This window comes from Pleurodeles waltl, chromosome 4_1 (assembly GCF_031143425.1).
Source record: "Pleurodeles waltl isolate 20211129_DDA chromosome 4_1, aPleWal1.hap1.20221129, whole genome shotgun sequence".
Taxonomy (NCBI): Eukaryota; Metazoa; Chordata; class Amphibia; order Caudata; family Salamandridae; genus Pleurodeles; species Pleurodeles waltl.
In genome coordinates this window covers 71,203,423-71,226,752 of record NC_090442.1, presented here as the reverse complement: position 1 = coordinate 71,226,752, position 23,330 = coordinate 71,203,423, and the positions used below count along the sequence as shown (strand labels likewise).

At 49.8% G+C, this 23,330-nt stretch overlaps 1 protein-coding gene across 8 annotated transcripts in view; it reads right to left on the bottom strand.

Annotated features, from left to right (window-relative positions):
• Positions 1-23,330, bottom strand: part of PTPRF (protein tyrosine phosphatase receptor type F) — a 597,274-nt gene that overhangs the window by 321,341 nt on the left and 252,603 nt on the right. The window contains exon 1 of one of the 8 annotated variants that reach the window (XM_069227810.1): positions 2,605-2,626. The exons of the other annotated variants lie outside the window; for them this stretch is intronic. The gene's annotated coding sequence lies outside the window, so the exon portion shown is untranslated. Of the gene's footprint in view, positions 1-2,604; positions 2,627-23,330 lie in introns of those variants that run through there. 8 annotated transcript variants of the gene reach the window in all.

Sequence of the window (23,330 nt, the reverse complement as noted above, 5' to 3'; positions counted from 1 at the left end):
CTGGAGCTATGCGATAGGGTGGCGTTTTTCGCCTAATCACGAATTTGCCACTAAATCCACCATCTATGACAATCTGCAGGTGTTAGCAAAAAAAAAAAAAAAATGATCTTCAACGGCTTTAGAATTACTAAAAACACGGCGACAAGACTTGCGGTGGAAGGCTCTTTGCAAAAGTTGACTGGTCACCCTTCAGCTGCTTATTGGCATATTTAGGTTTTGCCTCTTGGTACCAGTTTATGCCCAGAGTTAACGTGTAAAAATGTCAATAATGAAATAATACTATCACAACGCGCTGCATTATACCGCAAATTTTGCGTTTTCTTCTCACATTAGTTTACCAAATTTACAGCATAATTTAGCGCTCCCCTCCTTCTTAATTCCAGTGCATAGCTGTCAAGTTTTCTAGGTCCATGCTTGGCCTGTTGCTCCATTCCAGGGTTTCTCCTTTGAATTCTGGGACTTGTAGTCTTGTTTTATAATGTAATAAACCAGACTACAGATACCAGAATGCAAAGGGAAAAACCTGGACAGGAGCAGTGTATCACGCAGTGCCTATGGTTACATTAAATACTGTTAGCCATCCTCAAGTCCCGCCCACTCGGGTACGTGACGTCAGAGAATCACTGAACGCAGGGTGCCCTCCTTAAAGCCCAAACAGCACTGACCTCCAGGCAGGGACTGTGACAGAGGAGCCCAGGAGTCAGAGGCCATCGCTGCAGCTGGTTGGACCCCTTCCAATAAATACTGAGAGTCCTCCCCAGGCCCCGCCCCTCGGCTGGGTGCCTGACGTCAGCACGTCATTGTACGCACGGTACTCTCCTTGAAGCCTGGGATTTCAGTCCGGCGGTGACAGACAGGCCCCCCCAACACGTCGAGCCTGTGGTGTTCACACACAGGCCCCGGGATCTCCACTGTCAAGGCTCCTGGAAGTTACCACTGCAGACCACGTGAGGCCTCCAGAAGAGATCAGTTCTCCAGGGGAGGCCTCACCGCCAGTAGTGAGTAGATGCACCTTTAACTATCAGTGCTTAATCTGTAAAAGAATGAGGGCCAGTGCCCGAAATTCAACTCGGAAGCTGTGCAAACATCAGGGTGCCAAATACCAAGGCCGGTAGTCTATCATTCATTACCAGAGGTTCCTACCTCCTTTTATCGCTCCTGTTTTCCGTTTATAGCGGTTTCGCCCTCTTTTTGTTTATTCGTTTTCGCGATCTGGGTGGGTTTCCCGCTCTTGCACTCGGTAAATATCTGATCAATGCAGGTCACCAAAAATAAGTGTTGGTGCCTCCCACCGGCTCAAGTTAAGCATCGCTCTGTATCTGGGAATTCTGAGAATACCCCTCCCTCGCAGGTACCCATGACCAGCTGTTCCTCGGTGTCTAAACACACTTAGAACCCGCACTCACAAAGCGCCTGATGCTTCTGGCGGATTCTGGCCGCTATATGAGTGTGCATGACATAACGCTTGTGAGGAAAGGCTGGGTGGGCCTATTGAGTTGTTTGGAGGGGGGCGCGGGCGTTGCTTGACAACGGCCAACATTACGCAGAGGATGCCCCCCTCCACCCACATTCCCACCCTTCCTAACCCCCGTGCCAAGGCCGATTTATGCCTCGAGGGCCAATCCCAGCGCGCCCCGCCGCACTGTGTTCTCGGCAGGTTTTGTTCCCACTGTCTCCGGCCCCCGTCGGGCCCCAGCAGCAGAACAAGCAGCGCTTTATCCGCGCTCCGGAGAGGCATCCGTAACAAGGTCTCGGCCCAGTCAAGGCCGCCCCCCCAGAGACGAGAAGTTCCCACAAAAATGAAATATGCCCACTGATCACCACCCATTCACAGTTTCTGCATCTAAATAAAACATGCAAATTCATTCACGCATTGCCAATTGTAACAACAAAAACTAAGCATGCAAATCTATTCACTGAAAAAATGTAGACCCTTTCACAAACCCCGAATTTAGCTATTCAAATTAACCCGGAACCCCTATTCACAGAGAATTTAAACATACAAATTAAATTTGCAGCCCATTCACGTAGAATTTAACCATACAAATAAAACTTGCAGCCCATTCATAAACCGAGCGTTTACCATTCAAATGAAACTTGCAGCCCATTCACAAATGGTGAATTTGAATGTGCGACGGAAAAAGGCATTCGCCGTCAACACCCCCCCCCCCCCCTATAGAGCAGGACAGCTGGCCACCGCAGGTGGGAGACCCCGACTTCTGGAGAGCAAAACATGGCGGTGTACATGACTGGCGTTTTAGTAACTTCTGATTCGTTTAGTCAGAAGCATTTTTGTTAAAATCTGCAAATTATGCGGATGACGGATTAGGTGAGCAAACCCAAAATTATGTGTAAAATGTCGCATAATCCCAGTATGTCCCGAGGATGCGAGGGCGGGCCTCTGGGAACACAGAGTACAACGAGGCGCTATACCCCTGATCGGCGCACAACTGGTCAGTGGATACCGAGGCGCTCCTTTTCTGGGCACTATGCAGCTGTATGATCTGGGGGGTGGGGCACCGGCCTAAAATGCCATCGCAACTGGTAGCAGAGGGTGTGTGGATGAAAACTAGGGCTAACCAAACGAATCAATATGTACTGTACCTGGCCAGGCAATCCTCCGATATTCGCGCCCACGGCTCCCGACATCTATAGGTCGCCCTTGGCACCACAAAGGTTGGGGGTAGCCCCCATATAGGGGCTGCAGTAAAATTCACAGTGTGAGTTTCCACTTAATTTTAAGGTTCGCGAGGTGCCCCTGACGAGACCCAGGGGATCCGTCGTCCGACAGGGCCACGGATATTTGAATCCACGGCGTCCTAACCAGGAGAGTTCTTAGGGTGTCCGAGCCAAATGCGGTGGCTGTCCGGGCCACTGATCTCACTGTCCAGGCCACTGATTTAAATATCCGGGGGGGGGGGGGCAACCAGGTGTGCTGGCTCTCCAGGCCACTGATTTCAATGACCAGGGGCCCAACCAGGTGTGCTGGCTGTCCAGGTCGCTGATTTCAACGTCCGGGGGCCCCAACCTTGTGCGTTGCTGACCAGGCCACTGATTTATATGTCCAGTCCAATGATTTCAATGTGCAGGACCCCCAAGCAGGTTTGCTGCTGTCCAGACCACTGATCTCAATGTCCAAGACACTGATTTCCATGTCCAGGGGGCCCAACCAGGTGTGTTGGCTTTCCAGGCCACTGATTTCAATATCCAGGGGCCACAACCCTGGGCGCTGCTATCCAGGCCAGAGATGTCCAGTGATTGCGCAGACTCCGAGGCCGGTTCCGATGGAGAAACAGGATGTGAGCTGCGCCCTCCGGTGGCACTCAAGGATGTGGACTTTGAACCCTGCTGGAAGCTCCGGCTGCGCAACGACTTCCGCTGACCCAACGGGTTTGGGTCAATAGGTTGGTTGAATGCCCAGGTCTCGGGCTGTGGCTACCAACAGATGCCAAAGCACGGGCAAGGGGTCCCTTCTCATAGTCAGAGCACGTGCCTACAGTGCACTCGCGTGCCCAGGTCTCGGGCTAGCAGTCCCTTGGACATCCAAAACACGTGCCATCCCTCTCTTCAGACGCACCCCTCCCCCATGGCGCGAGCTGTGCGCCCTGTTGATGCCCAAAGGTGAGTTCCGAGCTTCCTTTAATGTCCCAGACCACAAGGCGCGACTTCCACTCGATTCCAAAGGTGCAGCAGGTATGTGCAGATCTGGGCGAGGAACAGAGGGAGGGCCTCGAGGCGCTTTGTTAGCTCAGAGTCGTCAGCCAGCTGCTCTCGCCGAGGCATTCACGTCCACCTACTCTATGAAGGAGGAGGGAGCTCTATCCAGAAGGGCAGCGATCAATATTGGGCGGGGGAGACCCTGAGCCTCCCAGCGAACCCCCCCTTCCTCCAGGCAGACAAAGCCCCCACCACTGGATGGGCGGGGCCAGAGGCCTGTGGATAGGGAAGCACCACGAGCCCCTCCGGAAAATCTGCTGCCCACATGGCACTGCCAGGGCACGCGCTGGAACGTTCCAGGGGCAGTTCCGGAATGTTCCACATGTTGCTTTTGACGCTGCAGGGCAGGCCACAGACAATACCATTACCAAATGTAACGATTTCTCTTAAATTCCAACCAGATACTCCTGTGCAGAAGGAACAAATAAACGCACATGCAACCAGTAAACAACAGAGACAGATCTATAGGCTTATATAATATCACAGATCATTAAAGGAACTCACACAATAGATTGGATATTTAAAAAACACTTTTCGCTAAACTTATTGTCAATAACGTGATCCAGATGGATAGCCCTATTGCGTACAGATCTCTCTAAGGCAGGCGTCTTAACCCACTGAGCTATCCTCTCGCTAAAGACTCAGCCCAAGCCTATTTAATGCAGGAAGTTCCCTATGCCTTTAAAAACACCTCCCGAACTGCAGCTGGAGGTCCCACCTGCCCACACACGGTTTATCTAACAGAGCTTGCACACAATTTTTTTTTTTGCATTCTTGGACAATGCTGCGAGGGGTGACGTGCTTTGCAGGGGCATTAGTGTGTTTATTTACCTTATGATGCACCTGAACAGACGGCAGTGCGCTAATTACATACACGAGGACTTCGCAGCACTTTATTAATGGTGCAAAGGTTCAGTAGAGCTAGGACTGAATGCAAAGGGGAACGAGGGGGGCGCACTATCGTCTTAGATTAGTAGCCGCAGCCTGGCTGGACCCGGCTCAGAGGCAGCTATTCATGAGGTCGGACCGAACAATATAGCACAGCGGGTTAGCGTCCCTGCCGCAGAGAGCTACATGTAAAGTTCATGTTGAGAGTAGGAACCGTGTCTCGGCAAGGTCTGTGCTTCATCCTTCCGAGCGCATTCAAATAACTTAGTGCCTAGAGACACTTCAGGGTGCTGTGCGCCACAGAATATTGTCACAGAACAGTAAGCAGCCTACAATATGCAATGGCACGGCTTTAAGAGGCTGTTTTTTTAATAATAAAAACCAGGACAAGCAGGGAGGAGAGGGAAATACTCTCTCCGAGTGTCCACCGGAACTGACAGGCCCCTGGTGATGGTGGTAAAGGGGGGGGGGGGGGGGGGCAAGTTACAAACAGGTGTTGCCTAGACCAATGCACGAGCCTCGCAAAGCACAACATGTGCATTAAAGACGCGGCAGAAAGATCAGCCTAGACTTTATGCACAACTTGAGGCATTGGTAGAATTCGAACTTGAGAGGCCACTGAGTGAAGGGGTAGAGGGCCGGAAGTGGCCATGTCAAGCGCAGCCAATCCCGGAGCACTCCCAAGCCACGGTGCGCTCCCATCTGCAATCGGTCATGCGCAGAAAAGTGGGATAGTGAGGACACGTAGTGCCAAGAAGCCCGAAGACAGCTTGCCCATCATAGGAACTACAAGAGAGTCCAAGGCGGCGTTCTTTCTTAGACACAGAGTAAGGCTGGAGACTGCAGGGGTGTGTGTAGAGAGCGATGGTGAGGGTAGACCGGGTCAAACCACTGAGGGGGACTTGAGACCTGCTCAACCCAAACAGTGTCTTAGGTCTGTTTTGGGCACAATGACCAGTCCTGGTCTCCAGCTTTACTCTTGGTGTCATCTCAGCAAGGTGCCACGCGGTTTACCTTGGGCCCATTTAGAGTGATCATGTCAGGACCGGGGGTCAGTGTTTGAAAAGTTTCAACACTCCGTCCATCATTTTATTTTGTGATGTTGCCATGTCAAGACCCCACCACGGTCTCCAACTTTACTTTTGATGTTTCAGCAACGCCCCCTCCACTCTGTATATATCAGGCCGATTGAGACAGAGAAACACCTTCCGCAAGGTCTCCAGCTTTACGGTTTCCAGTACGGTCCAGTCACCCCCTCTGTCTATCCCAGACCCATCCAAATTGAGAGACACTCTGCGAGGTCTCTGAAGCTTTAATTGATGTCACACCTCAATCCCAGGGCCATTCAGATTGAGACAGACACTCTGCAAGGTGTCCAGCTCTAATATTGATATTTCAGTACAGTCCTGTCTAATCTATCCCAGGCGCCTTGAGACCGACACACACACACTATTTTACTCCTCGACACACACCCACTAAAAAAGGTGCCCAGCCTTGCCCTGGCATCCTCAGTACAGTCACCGTGCAGAGTCCTCGTGTATGCCCATCCAATCAATTCAGATGACTGCTATTAAAGGGAACATCCAGTGTTAAAAAAACAAAAATCACTTTGTTGCCCAGTCGTGCATTCCGAACAATCACCACCAATATGCCTTGTTGATGTCTGCCTGAGTTTTGACACCTATAGTGACGTCATTCACTGGGTGACCCCCTTTAATACACAGAAACCCCAAACAGTCCCCATCTTTACCCAGGCTTTCTCGCTACTTCCTTCAACCTGTAAAACAAATGTACTTTTCCTTACGGTAGGTCAGCGCACCCCCGGTCTTCTAGGCGCGCTAAAGGGAGCGCTGTGAGCATCCTCGGCAGATGGAACCTGCCCCGCCTCGCATGGACAGATTTGTAATGCAAAACAGCGGGTTCACGAAGTGAGAAAGCAATCGGGGGGAAAAAAAAACAGATTAGGGGGAGTCCAGAGCGCAGGATATTGAAGGGAAGGGCGCCTCGCAACGGAAACAATCTACGGCGCCAGAATTTCATTACCGGCGGTATTGTCTCTGCAAACACCGGCCAGCGCGGAACAAGCGCCGAGAGGGGCATGAGATGGGTAATGCGCGAAAAACGCGTCGACTCGGGCGCTTCCACGAAAATGTACATTGTTATGAGGCGAGAAACGACTCCGCCAGGGACAATCCGGGAGGAGGAACCGTACCGAGGTATTAATGCACGCAGGGACGGCCACAAGGGGGTATGCGGGGCCTCTAAACACAATCAAGAAAGCACACGAGGGGAGTGCAAAGGAATTATTCAAATATGCACACTCCGGAGTAAAGTCAACATTCCTGGTTATATTCAAGGAAGTGCTGTAGAATGGGCCATCTAGAGACAGACACTGACAGGCCCCGGACGTGCTCCATCCAGACACAGACACTGTGATAGGCCCCGGAAGTGCTCCAGAGTGGCCAGTTAGACACTGTGATAGGCCCCTGAACTGCTCCAGAGTGCACCATCCAGACACAGACACTGTGATAGGCACCGGAAGTGCTCCAGAGCGCGCCATCTAGACACTGTGATGGGCCCTGGAAGTGCGCTAGAGTGTGCCATCCAGAGTAGACACAGCCACTGTGATAGGCCTCGGAAGTGCTCCAGATAGGCCATCTAGACAATGTGATGGGCCCTGGATAGTGCTCTAGTCTGCCATCTAGACACAGCCACTGTGCTAGGCCCCGGAAGTGCTCCAGAGTGGCCAGTTAGACACTGTGATAGGCCCCTGAACTGCTTCAGAGTGCACCATCCAGACACAGACACTGTGATAGGCCCCGGAAGTGCTCCAGAGAGGCCATCTAGACAATGTGATAGGCCCTGGAAGTGCTCTAGTCTGCCATCTAGACACAGCCACTGTGCTAGGCCCCGGAAGTGCTCCAGAGTGGCCAGCTAGACACTGTGATAGGCCCCTGAACTGCTTCAGAGTGCACCATACAGACGCTGTGATAGGCCCCGGACGTGCCCCAAAGAGGCCATCTAGACACTGTGATAGGCCCCGGAAGTGCTCCAGGGTATGCCAACCTGACACTGATACGCCCCGGAAATGCTCCAGAGTGCGCCAACTAGACACAGGCCATGGAAGTGTTTCACAAGCTGGTGCGAGTTGGCGAAGCGCATCGTGGGTGAATCCACAGGCCACCAGCACAGGAGAATGAAACCAGGGGTTATAACACAACTTCAAACCAAGAACTGAAAAAATAAACCCTTGCCTACCCTGGGTATGCCCTGACATGGGACCCTTGCTCACTGTGCCACTGAAGCCAACCTGCAACCAACGGATGAGCCCCAGTCAAGGTGAAACCGGTCTTGGGTTGCTTGTATTATGGCTCAGAGTGGACTTTTATTTTAGCAGTTTGGACTGAACTGATCCTATTGGAGTAGGATCAAGCCTGATTTGCATATGGCTGGGTCTAATCTTGGGTTGCACGGTGGGCAAAAGATTGATGGGTTAGAATTCTACCCGAACGATTGCTGTGGTTAGACATATTGCATCCTCCCATCACTTTTTGTGTGTTTGATGGACCACCCTAAGTGGCTGATGGCATGCCCAGATGTGGGTCCTGTGCTCACTGTGTCAAAGGATCCAAGTGACACCCAGCTGGAGATCCCCATTCAGGGTGAAGCCGGTCCTGGGCTGCTGGTGGTCCATTTCAGGAAGGTCCTGGCAGTTCACACTGAACTGTTCCTACTGGAGTTGGGTGACTAATTTGAATGTTTGTGGACCTTAAAAAAGGTGTCATGGTGGGCAAAAGAGTGGTTGCCAGTGGTTAGCGGTATTGTAAGGAGTCCTCCAATCAGCTTTTGTATGTCTGATGAGCTGAAGAAGAGCACACACTTGTGGGACCATGAATGAATCCACGGACCATCAATACAGGAATGTGAAATTCAGGATTGTAATCCATTATTAAACCCAGAACGGACAAATGTAATACTGTAATACCTTCGTATCCAGGGACTATCACGCTGTTGGTAGTTCAAGATAGGGAAATTTTACATGGATATGCCAAGGAATGAATCCAATGCACATAATCTGGGAACAATCAATCATACTATCATCTGAAATTTCTACGGAGGAATTATTCCACTGTGTAATCTGGGACAGAGAAATCATACGTCATCCAAGAGTTTTACACGTAATCTGGGATAGGAAACTCATACAGTCCTGTAATATTCCGGTCCACAAATCATTTAATAATGTGTAATCAAGGGCAGAGAAGTCAGAGACATCTAAGATTTCTGCTGCAGAATTATTCAACTGTATGTGACCGGGAAATCATACAGTTGTCATACATTTCTGATGAGGAATTATACAATAATTTACTATGCATAATCTGGGACAAAGAAATCATACAGTCTTCTATAATTTCATCCCAGGAATTATTTTCCTGCAGATAATCTGGGACTGATAAATCAGAGGGTCACCTAATGTTTCTGTCCAGGAATGATTTCACTGTGTAAATTTAGAGGGAGAATTCACAAGTATTTACACTGCACCTATACCATCGAGCATAATTCTAGATGGTGACATCCTTGAATTATGTGACCATGAATTTTTCTGCTAATTATAATCCTGGATGGAGAAATTCCACAGGTGGAATCTATGCACAAATTATTCTGCTATGTGTATATCTAGAAGGAGAAACGATATGTCATACAGGGATGTAAGGTTTCAGAGAATGATTTATTTCGTTATGTTCTGCCCTACATTGAAATCTTCCATAATGACTAATCCAGAATAGAAAAACCCTACACGTATCCCTAGAAATTCCTTCACAAAATAAATGTTTCTTTTTCAAGTGAAGAACATGTTTATTATATAAATAACATAAGAAAAAATATACTAATAATTACTTCAGTCCCAATATTTAATTCAGAATAGAGAAATCATTCAAGTTTCTGCCTAAGAGTTAGTTCTTCATAAAATTGCAACGCAGAATAGATAAATCTTACAGGTTTCCCTAAGAATTCCTTCATAATATTTAATCCAAAATAGAGGAATGCTACAGGTATGTGCCCACCGTGTGTAACCCTCAATAGAAACATTTTACAAATTTCCAGAGTAATTTTTCCACGTTGTGTAATCCAAAATAGAGAAAGCCCTACAGGTCTCCCAAAAAATTATTCCATAATGTGTAATCAATGAAAGAGAAACCTCACAGGGGTCCCTAGGAACTCTTTTACAATATTTAACCCTGCATATGGACATCATACAAGTATTTGCCCAGGAAGTCTTGCCAGGATGTGTGATCCAGAAAGGAGAAACCTTACTGATATTCGTGCTTAAATATCCACCCAGAATTAGTCCATGATGGCTATTCTAAATCATGTGAGTATCTAAAGTCAAGTGCCATGGGATTTAACCACAAGGCCCCTACCGGGATGGGAAAAGCTGTGGGCTAAGACCATTTGCCCCCCAAACCAGGCTCAAGTGACTCCCCATATAATATGAGCACATTACTTCAAAAAGCTCAGGCAGACAAATGGGTCAATAGTTTGGAGAAAGTGGGGGTAAAACCAGAGACCACATAGGACCTGTGCATCAGCAGCAAGTGGGTACATGCAAGAGCTGGGTGAGCCTAGCGATAATATGAAAATATATATATATATATATGCGCCAGGGCTCTCAGCAGGAGGCCACGGCAGCTTGCTCTACACATTGCCCCCGCCAGCACTGCCAATGATGGCAACAACATGACTATTAACCATTAGACGTCTACGAGTGTGACCATTCACACTATTCCAGGGCCCCAAAACTATAAGAATGGCTTGAGAGGCGGTAATAGTCATTTTTAATGTATATTGAATTAATAATTGACTTGTTGTGCTCATCTAAGTTAGCCAGGCAGCGCCACCTTGTGGCAGACTGTCACAAGCGCTGGTGTTGATAATTCAGTGCCGGTGCCAGCACTGGATACCACCGGTACAAATTAAGCACTGGGTGAGCAGCCGTGGAACGCTCATATACCCAAAGATTCCAGAGCTCAATATTATTGAATCTAATAGTTCTTCACTTTCATTGTAAATCCAATAAAAACAGAATATGGCCGAAATAGCTAGATACCCACCAAAGGCCACGTTTTGTGGCAGATGGACTGTTCTTGTGCTCACTCCTGGAGTGAGGCTAGAAGAGAAGGCAGGAAATCACTCAGACAGCTTCGCATCCCTGGAACACATTCATTGATTTTTCAAAAGAGATGTATCGCCTCCGAAAGACGCCACCGCCGCGCACATCTTCATCTGTCACCGGCTTTGAAAGGCCACATAATAGTAAAAAATGTGAGCCAATAAGCATAAATCGTCGCCGTACACCGCAAATTACACTCTCAGTACGGCCCGCAACCGCCAGCCCGCGGAAAACGCTTCTTATTAGCGCAGTAAAGGACTGGCCGTGCCGCGTAGCGGGCCTTTCAAGGGATAGTGACGCCTACGGAACAGGGACATTTTAGGGATTTTGGGAGGCCCTCGGCCAAACCGATTTTGGGGTGCCCAGTTCAGAACAGGTTTGAATTTATGGTTCAATTTCAGCTCTTTCATGCCCCCTTTGGCCAGATCACTGACAGTGCACACGCACACTCCGTACACATGCCAAATGTGTTTACATGTAATATTCAGGGACAGTGATGTGTGTTTTCAACATTGTAACAGCAGCAACAGCTCATCAATATGTCTGCAAAAAAGCTCCGTGACACCCTCCCATTTCTAATAGGCGAGGTCCTCTTGGGATCTGAAAGATTTTTTATGGATGTTGCTTGAAAAATAAACAAGATTTCTCTGTAAAATGTCTGTAATAGACTCTCACAGACAACCAAATTAGAAATAAATTAAAGGAAAACAGTATTTAAAACAATCTGTTTAAGAATGTTTCAAGATCATAAGGACAAGACCCTGCAGAACAGAGCTGGCTCAATCAGGGGCCCTTGTGACGCTGGGGCCCTCGGCCAGAGCCCCCTTGGCCCCGGCTGTAGCACCACGAACAACAGCGCGGCTAGCGGCTTCTGAAACGCCGCACTTTACTGGGACCTGTACAAAATGCGAGTTTCTAAAGCCTTCTTGATAAAAGTGAGGGTCTTTGTTAATCGCCCGGATCTTTGCCTGGCGCCGAGCCGGGAATATTCACTTTTTACACTCGAAACCCGGGACAGCGTCACACCTACCTTGTACCTGCTGCGGATTAACCCCTGGCGCTCCGGATTAACCCTTCCGGTATCCTCCCCTGCCACAAAATCTCTGGAGTGGATACACTATTGATTCACTCACACAGCACCCTAGATCCGGATTAGGCGCCACTTAACATGCTAATGTATTTAAATGTATTCTGGCTTTATTTGCTGTATTTAACTGAGGTGAATATGGAACGACGGAACGGGTGTTTGTAATGGAGGAGAGATGTGACGTCCTCGCCCTGGTTGCTTCTGCTGTCCTCCCGGAGTCTGTACGTGCAGTGCCCCAGCCCAGTGTTTCAACTGTACCCATCACCATTTACCTGTACCCCTTCCCATCACCATTCATTCACCTGTACCCCTCCCCATCACCATTCATTCACCTGTACCCCTCCCCATCACCATTCATTCACCTGTACCCCTTCTCATCACCATTCACCTGTACCCCTTCCCATCACCATGCATTCACCTGTACCCCTCCCCATCACCATGCATTCACCTGTACCCCTTCCCATCACCATTCATTCACCTGTACCCCTCCCCATCACCATTCATTCACCTGTACCCCTCCCCATCACCATTCATTCACCTGTACCCCTCCCCATCACCATTCATTCACCTGTACCCCTTCTCATCACCATTCATTCACCTGTACCCCTTCTCATCACCATTTACCTGTACCCCTTCCCATCACCATTCACCTGTACCCCTTCCCATCACCATTCACCTGTACCCCTTCCCATCACCATTCACCTGTACCCCTTCCCATCACCATTCACCTGTACCCCTTCCCATCACCATTCACCTGTACCCCTTCCCATCACCATTCACCTGTACCCCTCCCTATCACCATTCATTCACCTGTACCCCTCCCTATCACCATTCATTCACCTGTACCCCTCCCCATCACCATTCACCTGTACCCCTCCCCATCACCATTCAACCGTAACCCTTCCCATCACCATTCACCTGTACCCCTTCCCATCACCATTCACCTGTACCCCTTCCCATCACCATTCAACCGTAACCCTTCCCATCACCATGCATTCACCTGTACCCCTCCCCATCACCATTCAACCGTACCCCTCCCCATCACCATTCAACCGTAACCCTTCCCATCACCATTCATTCACCTGTACCCCTCCCCATCACCATTCATTCACCTGTACCCCTCCCCATCACCATTCATTCACCTGTACCCCTTCTCATCACCATTCATTCACCTGTACCCCTTCTCATCACCATTCATTCACCTGTACCCCTTCTCATCACCATTCATTCACCTGTACCCCTTCTCATCACCATTCACCTGTACCCCTCCCCATCCATTCACCTGTACCCCTCCTCATCACCATTCACCTGTACCCCTTCTCATCACCATTCACCTGTACCCCTCCCCATCCATTCACCTGTACCCCTTCTCATCACCATTCACCTGTACCCCTCCCCATCACCATTCATTCACCTCGTACCCCTTCCCATCACCATTCACCTGTACCCCTCCCCATCACCATTCATTCACCTGTACCCCTTCTCATCACCATTCATTCACCTGTACCCCTTCTCATCACCATTCACCTGTACCCCTTCCCATCACCATTCACCTGTACCCCTTCCCATCACCATTCACCTGTACCCCTTCCCATCACCATTCACCTGTACCCCTTCCCATCACCATTCACCTGTACCCCTTCCCATCACCATTCAACCGTAACCCTTCCCATCACCATTCAACCGTAACCCTTCCCATCACCATGCATTCACCTGTACCCCTTCCCATCACCATGCATTCACCTGTACCCCATCACCATGCATTCACCTGTACCCCATCCCCATTCATTCACCTGTACCCCTCCCCATCACCATTCATTCACCTCGTACCCCTTCCCATCACCATTCACCTGTACCCCTCCCCATCACCATTCATTCACCTGTACCCCTTCTCATCACCATTCATTCACCTGTACCCCTTCTCATCACCATTCATTCACCTGTACCCCTTCTCATCACCATTCACCTGTACCCCTTCTCATCACCATTCACCTGTACCCCTTCCCATCACCATTCACCTGTACCCCTTCCCATCACCATTCACCTGTACCCCTTCCCATCACCATTCAACCGTAACCCTTCCCATCACCATTCAACCGTAACCCTTCCCATCACCATGCATTCACCTGTACCCCTTCCCATCACCATGCATTCACCTGTACCCCATCACCATGCATTCACCTGTACCCCATCCCCATTCATTCACCTGTACCCCTTCCCATCGCCATGCATTCACCTGTACCCCTTCCCATCGCCATTCATTCACCTGTACCCCTTCCCATCGCCATTCATTCACCTGTACCCCTTCCCATCACCATTCATTCACCTGTACCCCTCCCCATCACCATTCATTCACCTGTACCCCTTCTCATCACCATTCATTCACCTGTACCCCTTCTCATCACCATTCATTCACCTGTACCCCTTCTCATCACCATTCACCTGTACCCTCCCCATCCATTCACCTGTACCCCTTCTCATCACCATTCATTCACCTGTACCCCTCCCCATCCATTCACCTGTACCCCTCCCCATCCATTCACCTGTACCCCTTCTCATCACCATTCACCTGTACCCCTCCCCATCACCATTCATTCACCTCGTACCCCTTCCCATCACCATTCACCTGTACCCCTCCCCATCACCATTCATTCACCTGTAACCCTTCGCATCACCACTCACCTGTACCCTTCCCATCACCATTCACCTGTAACCCTTCGCATCACCACTCACCTGTACCCTTCCCATCACCATTCACCTGTAACCCTTCCCATCACCATTCATTCACCTGTAACCCTTCCCATCACCATGCATTCACCTGTACCCCTTCCCTTCACCATGCATTCACCTGTACCCCTTCCCTTCACCATGCATTCACCTGTACCCCTTCCCATCACCATGCATTTACCTGTACCCCTTCCCATCACCATGCATTTACCTGTAACCCTTCCCATCACCATGCATTTACCTGTAACCCTTCGCATCACCACTCACCTGTACCCTTCCCATCACCATTCACCTGTAACCCTTCGCATCACCACTCACCTGTACCCTTCCCATCACCATTCACCTGTAACCCTTCCCATCACCATGCATTCACCTGTAACCCTTCCCATCACCATGCATTCACCTGTAACCCTTCCCATCACCATGCATTCACCTGTAACCCTTCCCATCACCATGCATTCACCTGTACTCCTTCCCATCACCATACATTCACCTCTACCCCTTCCCATCACCATGCATTCACCTGTACCCCTTCCCATCACCATGCATTCACCTGTACCCCTTCCCATCACCATTCACCCGTACCCCTCCCCATCACCATTCAACCGTAACCCTTCCCATCACCATGCATTCACCTGTACCCCTTCCCATCACCATGCATTCACCTGTACCCCTTCCCATCACCATGCATTCACCTGTACCCCATCCCATCACCATGCATTCACCTGTACCCCATCCCATCACCATGCATTCACCTGTACCCCTTCCCATCACCATTCATTCACCTGTACCCATTCCCATCACCACACATTCACCTGTACCCCATCCATTCACCTCGTACCCCTTCCCATCACCATTCATTCACCTGTACCCCTTCCCATCACCATTCATTCACCTGTACCCCTTCCCATCACCATTCATTCACCTGTACCCCTTCCCATCACCATTCATTCACCTGTACCCCTTCCCATCACCATGCATTCACCTGTACCCCTTCCCATCACCATGCATTCACCTGTACCCCTTCCCATCACCATGCATTCACCTGTAACCCTTCCCTTCACCATGCATTCACCTGTACCCCTTCCCTTCACCATGAATTCACCTGTACCCCTTCCCTTCACCATGAATTCACCTGTACCCCTTCCCATCGCCATGCATTCACCTGTACCCCTTCCCATCGCCATGCATTCACCTGTACCCCTTCCCATCGCCATGCATTCACCTGTACCCCTTCCCATCGCCATGCATTCACCTGTACCCCTTCCCATCGCCATGCATTCACCTGTACCCCTTCCCATCGCCATGCATTCACCTGTACCCCTTCCCATCGCCATGCATTCACCTGTACCCCTTCCCATCGCCATGCATTCACCTGTACCCCATCCCATCACCATGCATTCACCTGTACCCCATCCCATCACCATGCATTCACCTGTACCCCTCCCCATCCATTCACCTCGTACCCCTTCCCATCACCATTCATTCACCTCGTACCCCTTCCCATCACCATTCATTCACCTCGTACCCCTTCCCATCACCATTCATCCACCTGTACCCATTCCCATCACCACACATTCACCTGTACCCCATCCCCATCCATTCACCTCGTACCCCTTCCCATCACCATTCATTCACCTGTACCCCTTCCCATCACCATTCATTCACCTGTACCCCTTCCCATCACCATTCATTCACCTGTACCCCTTCCCATCACCATGCATTCACCTGTACCCCTTCCCATCACCATGCATTCACCTGTACCCCTTCCCATCACCATGCATTTACCTGTAACCCTTCCCATCACCATGCATTTACCTGTAATCCTTCGCATCACCACTCACCTGTACCCTTCCCATCACCATTCACCTGTACTCCTTCCCATCACCATACATTCACCTCTACCCCTTCCCATCGCCATGCATTCACCTGTACCCCTTCCCATCGCCATGCATTCACCTGTACCCCTTCCCATCGCCATGCATTCACCTGTACCCCTTCCCATCGCCATGCATTCACCTGTACCCCTTCCCATCGCCATGCATTCACCTGTACCCCTTCCCATCGCCATTCATTCACCTGTACCCCTTCCCATCGCCATTCATTCACCTGTACCCCTTCCCTTCACCATGCATTCACCTGTACCCCTTCCCTTCACCATGCATTCACCTGTACCCCTTCCCTTCACCATGCATTCACCTGTACCCCTTCCCATCACCATGCATTCACCTGTACCCCTTCCCATCACCATGCATTCACCTGTACCCCTTCCCATCACCATGCATTCACCTGTAACCCTTCCCATCACCATGCATTTACCTGTAATCCTTCGCATCACCACTCACCTGTACCCTTCCCATCACCATTCACCTGTAACCCTTCCCATCACCATGCATTCACCTGTAACCCTTCCCATCACCATGCATTCACCTGTACTCCTTCCCATCACCATACATTCACCTCTACCCCTTCCCATCACCATACATTCACCTCTACCCCTTCCCATCACCATGCATTCACCTGTACCCCTTCCCATCACCATGCATTCACCTGTACCCCTCCCCATCACCATTCACCCGTACCCCTCCCCATCAGTATTTATTCACCCGTACCCCTTACCATCACCATTCACCTGTTCCCCTTCCCATCACCATTCACATTTAAAGGACCCAGTAACCCTCCGCCGTGCACCAGACTCAGTTGCCCTCGCGCTGCACTGGGCCCGGTAGCTTTTCTCCTTTCTCCGGATTCTATGGTCTTTTCCTTGCACCAGACCCAGTCACCATCCTCTTCCACCAGATCCACTCGCGAGCTTCCTTCCATGAGGCCCAGTTGCCATCCTTCGTACACCACACCCAGTGTACGTCCTCTGTGTGCCAGCCTTCCCCCGTGCCCCTGACCCAGTGGCCTTCCAACTGGCACCAGACCCTGTCCTCATCCGCCTGGCACCAGACCCTGTCCTCATCCGCCTGGCACCAGACCCTGTCCTCATCCGCCTGGCACCAGACCCTGTCCTCATCCGCCTGGCACCAGACCCTGTCCTCATCCGCCTGGCACCAGACCCTGTCCTCATCCGCCTGGCACCAGACCCTGTCCTCATCCGCCTGGCACCAGACCCTGTCCTCATCCGCCTGGCACCAGACCCTGTCCTCATCCGCCTGGCACCAGACCCTGTCCTCATCCGCCATGCACCAGACCCTGTCCTCATCCGCCATGCACCAGACCCTCCCCTCATCCGCCATGCACCAGACCCTCCCCTCATCCGCCTGGCACCCCCCCCCCCCGGGGCGGCTCCCAGCACTGACAGCTCCGCCACCTAATGAGCTCTGTCACTTGTTCCAATTAGGATAAGTGACGGCTCATCTGTAAAGCCCGCGCCAGAGGCAGGCTTTAAAGCCCCCTGTCTGCAGATACCCCCCGGAGGATTCATGGGATCTGCCCCTCCCCCACCAGGCCTCTGCAGCTCCAGGGGTTGTGCTTTAGCAGTAGATGGCAGGGCTTCCCAGGGCATCCTGGGCAGAGACCAAGGGGGTCCTCTGAACCCTGGGGCAAAGGAGTCCAAAGCGCCCTGTCAGAATGCTGAGATTCTGGGGGTGGGGGATGCTAGAAGGTCGTGTCCCCGTCCCCTTTCATGGTCAGTGGGTTCTATGACAGGGTTAGAGAACCCCATGTCTGTGGCTGTTAGATTTAGGTATGAGGGGGCCTAGAACCAGAGACATCACTGTAGCTCTTTGAAGCCCCAGCAAACACAGCCAGTCGATGCAGGGCACGGGCTCTGGCAGAGTCCATCCATCTATAGGTTAAGCACCATACCCAGCCCAGTCGCTGGGCAGGTAAGGTCTCGCGGATGTGCATGTGTGTGGGCAGTAGCCATTCTCAACACCCATTACCCCAGAGCAAACTGGGCTGAATGGTTTACTATATGGAGCACATTCTAGGTAGAGCTGACCACCATGCTGGGTCACGTGCTCAGCATCCCCGCCCCTCAAGATCTGTGCCCCAGCTCTGGCCTCCGACCGGGCCCTGCCACATCACCCCTGCACCCAAAGCCACAGGGGTACAGCCTCAGACAGCCAGCTGTCTTTACAGAAGGTACATGAAGAAACTCCGCTGTACGTCCACATCAAGTGCCTCGAATTCAAAGGATCAGACAGGGAGGCAGATCCTTCTCGCATCTGACCCCGAAGCTGTGGAACTCAATGTTGAAAGGCTGCTTAGATCCCCTTTAATCTGAGCCATGCACTGTCCCTACATTTGCTTGCTCGCTTGTACTCACTCAGCGCTGAGAAGCCTTCGGGTAGCTATGCCCTTTATGGATCCACACAGCATAGCGTACTTGCAAAGCCACTCAACAGATGTGTACAAGAGCAGACGTGTGTGTGGTCAGTGATGGCACTGATGTGTGTATGTGTGAATGTATGTATGTATGTATGTGTGTATGTATGTATGTAGACAGAATTTCTATAGTGTGAACCGAGCCAAAAGGCAGCGGAAGGCTGCACAGTACAAAGACAAGTTAACATCAACGAGGGGTAGGAGAGATTGTTGGTTTGTGTCTGGTTAATGTACTGGGATGTAGAGTTCTATTTTGAACTCCGTCCTACATTGGAGAAGTGTTTGTGGTGGTCCTGATGGATATGGGGATGTTGTTCCAGATACTGTGCGCATCGAGGAAAAGACCTGCTGTTTTGCTTTATTTGTCTCTTTTATGCTCCTTAGTCTGCAGTTTGATGGTGTCCTCGCCGCAGTTGTGCCAAGAACAACCGGAGATGGTGAGCTTGTCATCAAAATAAGCTGGTTGCTGGTCGTGATGGCTTTGTAAATGATGCCGCTGGTTCTGAAGATGGCACGGGCTGGCACGGGGAGCCAATAGCATTCCTTTAGGATGGCGTGATGTGATCATATTTCTTCAGGCCCTGGATGAGACGTGCTGCTGCATTTAGGATGCCCTTAAGGGTTGCCTGGGTGCAGAGGTGTAGGGAGGCCACCATTTTAGCAGCATAAGCGGGGGCCACCACTGGGCCTGGTAAGCTCATAAACTGAGCCCTGGTAAACATTAACTGGGCCCTGGTAAACATTAACTGGTTGTTCATGGTCCTCTTATGTCTGCAGGTCTGCAAACCAAATGCTAATAAATGACACTGCTAGGAAACCCTGTAGAGAGGGTTGTGGGCTTTCAGCTGACACACACAGGAAAGGAATCACAAAGAATAACATCAAACAGGGGAAAATGCAGAGAGAGGAACACAAAGGATTAAAAAAAGCAGGAGAGAGAAAGATATGAAAGGAAAGGTATGGGGTAAAATAAGTATGTGGGTAGATACAGATGGAAAAAAAACAGGAGAAAGGAAGGGTGATCGGAAGGAAGGTGAGGGGGGAGAGAGGAGAAAGAAGGGATGAGAGTGTGGAAGAATGACGAAGTGTGAAAGGATTGATAGATGGAAGGTTAAAAGACTGACTGAGGGAGAGTGAAAGGTTGGGGTTGGATGGGAGAGTGAAAGGAGTAACTACTGAAATTGTGAATGGACGGAAGTACGAAAGAATGGTCAAATGGAGTGAATGCATGGATGGTTAAAAGACGGATGACTATATGAACATATGGATAGATAGATAGATAGGTAGGTAGGTAGGTGGATGGATGGATGGATAGATGGGAATAGGTTGAATGAACTCTTCTAAGGAGGTGGCACTTGCTCACTTCACACGCTTGGTCTGAGTAGAGATATGTTTCATGCGCGGAGGTATTTTAATCTTCTGGCCTGCATGGAGCCCTGGAGGCCGAGGAGCAGGGCACTGCCACCATCCACTGCAAGAGTTCCAGGGCTTGAACAGCCGGTCTGAAATCACTTTCTGGAACAGTTGGTTTGTCTTTCTTCATAAGAGTTGGTACCAGGCCACCAGTGTTCTTGACTGTGTGTTCCTTGAGGGTGAGGGTTGACCATGGTGAATCCAAGGGAGCTGGCATTCAGTGAAAGGTGAGGTTCAAAGCTGTCCACGTCATTGAGCCAGGTTTCTTCTGTGTCTTGTTTGTTGTTTTTGGCAAATAACAGGAATTGTGTCTCTGCTGCATTGAGCATCAGGTAGGCAGTGGACATCCATGTCTGCATGATGTGCACACAGTGTTTGAGGCACTGAATGTCTGGACCCGAGGAGACTTTCACAGAGAGTTGTATCTCATTGGCGATCGTTGATGCTGTTATCTATGAGGAGAGCACCAGTTGGCTGTACGTACTGGATGAAGATACCAGGAGACAGTATGGCGCTCAGGCGGACTCTACAGGTGATGGGGATGCTTGGGACCTGTATGCACCTACCTGAAAAAACTGAATATCTGTGGGATATGGAAAACTCAGGGGCCCCTCATCACATTGTCCGGGCAGGTGGGGACTCATCACCCATGCACAGTGCTGGAGGGGTCCCTGGAACTCAGGGGTCCCTTTGTATCATGGGGGCAGCTGGGGTATTTTATGCCACTGAGTCCCCATGCCCCCACAGAGAGATTGCCCTCTGATTATCACCCGAGCCCAGGCGCCCTGTCGGCCTAGACTTCTGGACATGCTCAGCGACCTAAAGTCAGGGTAGGCTCTTCAGCCACATTCTGTATTTGATACAATAACGTCTACTGGGCACGGCCTTTGGAAATGTCCAGTGGGTTCTGGGCACTGAGGATGGCCCTCAGTCAGCTGATGGCCGTGATCCGCAGGGGTTCCCCGGAAAGGTCTCGGAAACTTACTTTGCGCTCTTGCAATAAAATCAAAAATTACAAACATAAATTTAAATGGAAACAACTTTTGGTACCCCCTTATAACTTCCTACATCTTGTATAATCCGAACACAGCATTCCCAGGTCAAACTTAAGATCACAAATGTTATAGTAACGCCAGACTGTGCCAGTACCAAAAGGTACTGGGGAGAGGGGATAGCGCCTTGAATAGTAGAGCTATTTTTAGTGCCAAAGTCGGGATTGGGCTGTAGGATAAATATACATTGTCATCTGAAGATGAAATAAGGTCCACATTACCTCGTCTGCATGGGTTTCATTGTCCCCAAATGTCCCTGGCACCTTTTAGGCAATACTGATTCTAGAACTGGTGTTTGGTGAGTGCTCACTGGCAGACTGGACAACAAACGTCACGACGTCTGAGCCTTTCAACGTTTGCGCTTCCGAGAAATAGTTCACAACTCGTACGCCCATTAGCCAAATGCGTTTTCACATTGAGCCACAAACTTTCCTTTTTTCAATACTGTCAAAAATGACTCAAATGGTTTAGGCAAAAATGGCCCAGTGACACCATCACCACAAGTTTGGATTACATCTGCCCAGCAGAGAACTTTGCTGTGGAGTTTGAAATGAAAAACAATTTTAAGAGAGCTCTGCACAACAGAAACTAAGCAAATGAAAATAGCCATTTCCTATGAGACGTGCAAACCCAGAGGTGCTGATGCCATTTTTTCAAAACACTTATACCTGGATGTGCACACAATGAACACTCTCTACTTCTCTCACTGCCCCTTTAAGAATTTGGGGGTTATGGCAACTGCATAACTAATAGAGCATAGTACCCCTCGAGAACTTGGGCCAGGATGCGTAAACCATGGATTAGGATGTGCATATTGCTGACAAGTTTTGATTATTTACCATCTAATCAGTACTCGGTCATCTTGCTGGAGGACCGTAATGCACGCACTTTTCTTGGCCAACTTTGTAACTGAATTAAGCTAGCAACTCTTAAATATCAATCGCCTTTTCGATACTCTGTTACTAAGAATCTACGATTACCTAAAAACTTGATTCAGGGTCTGCTCGGAAACAGCTTTATGGGAGGTTAATTGGTATGAAGGATGTATGGGGGTAATTATGTAACTGTGTTTTATCAGGATTTTAATCAGGTTTTATATTTGTAAACGGTCTTATGAGGGGTTAATGTGTTTTATTGTACTTATGTCTTGTGCTATTTTATGGAGATGGAATGTTGTATGGTTTTTATTAACTAATAAATGCACAATGAACACATACACAATATACTTTGGCAACAACCTGAGAAGTACTTGGCATATTGGCGTCTGGTGACAAGGAAGCTGAAGAGAGAAGCCTGGGCGGATCCAAGCTAAAGCCTGTGGTTAACCTAGATAAGCGGATAGCCACCGCCCTGATGAACAGCATCCACTCAGGAACCCCCTCAGACCCATGCCCCCACTTCATATACAACCAAAACACAACCACTGTGCTGGTGCACATCAACCCAGAGACACACGCGCCAATAAAGTAGCAGTCGACGGCTGTATTTGTGGTCCTGAATGCTCACTGCAGTGGGTAAAATGGAGAGCAAAGGCCTAATTCACAAAGCTTCTTCTATGAGCAGGTGTGAATTACACCAGGTATAGGAATAAGTAACTCCAGGCTCAGGAAAGAGTTAGACCAAACTAAACAGGCCTGATGCACAAAGCATTTTCAAAGAGTAGGCGTTATTCCAATCATAGGAATGAGTTAGGCCGGCAAAATTCACAAAACGTTTTCCATAAGCAGGTGTGAATTACTCCAGGTTTAGGAATGAATTACTCCAGGTTTAGGAATGAGTTACTCCAGGCTTAGGAATGAGTTACACCTGACTAGCCAGGCCTGATGCACAAAGCATTGTCAAAGAGAAGATGCTACCGCAGGTATAGTAATACATTACTCCAGGCTTAGGAATGAGTTACACCTGGCTATCCTGGCCTTCTTCAAATAGCATTTTCTATTAT